Raw genomic sequence first — 3,744 nt, 5'->3', positions numbered from 1 at the left:
ATATATATATCTTTATATATTAATAAACATTACTTACTATAAGATAGTATTGTTCAATGAATTAACTGTCTGTTTTATTAGCTATCGCTTTAAATGTTTCGTACTTAAATAAGTGTATATACTGTATCTCATTTATATTTGTAAATTCAATAATTTTTTTTATATCAATGTTTGTATGTTGTGTGTTGATGAAATAAATATTACATCCATCATTTCATATAATTTGTAGTATAATTATTATTAAAGCAAGAAAACATATTGTCTATAATATATTAAAATTGTATCCCAATTTCCTATTCTTTTGATTTTTGACTCATTTTTATTTTATAGGAATGATATATCATTGAATAATTTATATTAAAAAAAAAACAGGGTGATCACAATTGAAGGAATATTACTAGTTATATTCATCCACTTTATCTTTTAAATGGCTTTGCAAGTGTTTTTCAAATTTTCTTGTTGTATGGATTTTTTTTTTTTTTTTTATAATTTACGCTTTAGGCTACATGTTTGAAGTGTCTCTCTGGAGAATATTTACCAATAATGTATTTTAATCTATACAGTGAAAGAACCATGCTGAGGTACATCAGTAATTTTATTATTATTTATTTTTATGAATGGTGTACATCTGTTTCTCCATCTGTAAACAAAATGAACATAAATTAGTAAACTATCTACTTGAAAAATGTTCAATTTAATGTGAAAAGAGTGGAATATTAAAGTCCAAGCTAGACTGTTTTGTTTGGTTTAAAGGTTTCTTATGAAAATTTGATTCACTATAACTTACTTTGATTTATTTATGCATGTTTATATTTATATATACATATATGCATACATAACTTTCTCACTTAAAATTGAAGACATGAGTGGATAAAGGTGCTACGTGACAGTTTAGGAAAAATAGGGATTTTGGAAGAATACTTCAAATATTCTTTTCTAATAGCACCTTGTTTAATTTTTCTAAATTTAAAATTGTAATAGTTATGAGGGGTTTAAAATAAGATAATTTATCCCGATCAACTTGGCAGATGTTATTCCTGCTTAAAAATGAGTATTATGGGATTACTATATTAATTGCAGAAAAACAATTTTAAAACATTAAAATATCTCTTTTGAACTTTACTTCTCAATTTCATACTAAAATAGCAATAAATAAACTGTAATACATCACATTTTTTGTTGAAATATTTTATATAAACCAAAAATTATTAAAATGTCTCTCATGAAAATCTTGTTTCAATTAAAAGAAATAAAAATTTCTTCTTCTTTTCTGTGATTCTTAACTCATACTTTGACATGCAAAAAGAAAAAGTTCTTTACCTCAATAAAAGTTAATCATATTTGACTAATTATTTTTTTTGATAGGACTTATCATCAGTCTGTTAGTTAAGAAAGTATATTTTCTCACATTTTTTAATTTTTATTTAAAAAATAAATAAATATGGTTTTGTTATTTTTAAGTAAAATAATAAATGTCATATTAAATAACATTGTTATTATACACTTTATAAACAATGCTTATTTCTTTAACTCTAATTTGAACTTTTGGAAACATATCTTTGCTTACATATTCCTCTGTAACTGACCGAAGATGTGATTGATAGGAGGTGTGCGGTATTTCTGTCGCTGCGGCCGAAGGTACATGAAACCTGCAGCTCTGAATTATCATAGAAGAAAGGAATGTGGAAGAACATTTCATTGTCCTGTGTGCTCTCGAGGGTACAAGACCAAAGGTGATCTCAACGTGCATTATAAGAGAAAGCACCTTTTGCTTTCTATACTTTAGGCTATCTTTCCATCCACAGTGGAGTTCTCCAATTGTTACTGATAGCCAAGTCAGCCAGTGTCATATTAGCAGTATTTATTTAGATTTTTTTATGACTGTTAGTTTGTTTTATGTGATTAATTTTAAAAAGTATTTTTACAAAAAAAAAACTAATAACAAGAGGGATTGTTAATTACAACTACTTGATAACAATATTTCGGTGGCACTAACTTTATCAATATTCTTAGTGTGATTACGATTACTAAAAAAAAAGATTGATTTATTTAAAAATACCAATATTTTTGAAATCGTTGTGATATTAGTTTTAATATCACAGCTAACAGTAGTCAATCACTTAAAAGTATCTGGTTGTATTAAATTAATTTAATAATTCAAAATATTTTTTGTCAATATCGTACAACTGTAAAATAAATTATTTATATTAAAAACTCTATTTAACCTTGAATTTCCAGAACAGTTGATGTTTATTTGTCTTACTTTCTCTTACATTTTTTATAGTAAATAATGTGTCATCCTCTAACATTCAGAATACAAGATTGTCCTCCTTACCCTAGAGCCAACAGAGTCTAAGCCTTCTTTCCTTCTTCCTCCTGGGCGTCCCTCCATTTTATCCTGCTCCTCTTCATGGATATAATATCTGATGTTTCAAAAAAGTTTCTCAGTTCGTCATTTGTCTTTATTCTTTTGAAATTCCCTTCTTTTTTTGGACCATAAACTTTTCAAATAGTTTCTTTTTCATGCATGTTTATAAGCCTTTCTTTGAGGAATGTTTGTATTCAGGATTCGCTTCTGTATGTAAATACTGATGTTAGGACTGTCCGGTCAAGACTTATTTTGAGAGGTCTCTATATATCTCGATTTTATAAGATTTTTACCCGAGACCAATCACTGTTATTCCTTGCCACGATTCCTTCTGTAATATTATTATCCTGTGATGATAGTACCCAGATTCTTGAACTGTGTGGTTCTCTCTTGAAGCATCATATAGCTGCCTTGATATAACTGTTCCCTCTTTCCTCCTTGGTTTTAATTTTTAATTTTGTAAATATATTTAGGTTTTTTTTTATTACCAATCCTGTCTTCCTGTGTATTAACTGTTTTTGTTGTAATCAGTTCATCATCCACAAACGCTTGATGTGTCAATCTCTGATCTATATATCATCCTGCCTTTGTGTGGATCTCTGTCATGTCCTCTTCCAAAACCACTTTTAATATTCATTTATAAATACCCAACTCATTAGTTTACTTATACCGTTATTGTCTAAACTATTTTTCTAGATAATTTATTATTCAATTCTTGACTAACCTCCAATGAATGATAACTGAGTAGCTATTTGCACTTGTATTTAGCAGTTTGACTTAAAAAATTAAAATTTCTAAAAATTAGAAAGCAAAGGCTACCTTACGAAAACAAGCCTACTTAAGTAATAATAATAAAAAAACTATTTATCTTCTTATTATCTTCTCCTCTTTCTCTCTACAACTTTATGGGTATTTATGTTGATTCTCTACATTATTCCTTTCCCTCAATTTATGTGTTTTTTTAAAGGTAGTTTATTTATACCTTAAATTATTTATACCAAATCACTAATTAAATATATTTTCATAGTTTTTTAAGAATAAAGAATTGAATAGCTTCTAAATCCTGTACTGTTTTAAAATTGAAAGTGTCTCCTAGATTATATTATTTTAGCTGATGGACAGCTTTTTTACACTCAGATCCTTAAAAACAGGAGCATCTTAGTTTTCTAATACAACGTAATTTTTTTTAAAATTTAATATTCCAGAGATACTCAAATGTTCGGCAAACACCTCTTCAAAACTTTTAACCCCCATCCTGATATCCTTAATCCAACCCATCTTGTACATGTTGAAGCAGAGATTACAATTCCACTCCAAATGACCCTTCCTCCTAATGCCTTTCATTCCTCAGAAATAATGAACATCATCTACCAATT

The 3,744-nt window shown here is 27.5% G+C and overlaps 1 long non-coding RNA gene across 1 annotated transcript in view; it reads right to left on the bottom strand.

Moving 5' to 3' along the window:
- Nucleotides 1-292: 292 nt before the first annotated feature.
- The window catches only part of LOC136797233 (uncharacterized), a 17,785-nt gene continuing 14,333 nt past the window's right edge, over nucleotides 293-3,744 (bottom strand). The window contains exon 3 of the long non-coding RNA XR_010845076.1: nucleotides 293-640. This is a non-coding gene — a long non-coding RNA (uncharacterized lncRNA). The remainder of the gene's footprint in view (nucleotides 641-3,744) is intronic.

Source organism: Halyomorpha halys, unplaced genomic scaffold, assembly GCF_000696795.3.
Source record: "Halyomorpha halys isolate HHAL.00 unplaced genomic scaffold, Hhal_1.1 Scaffold1351.1, whole genome shotgun sequence".
Lineage (NCBI taxonomy): Eukaryota > Metazoa > Arthropoda > Insecta > Hemiptera > Pentatomidae > Halyomorpha > Halyomorpha halys.
The sequence above is the reverse complement of the archived record's forward strand: the minus strand, read 5'-3'. Positions and strand labels throughout refer to the sequence as shown.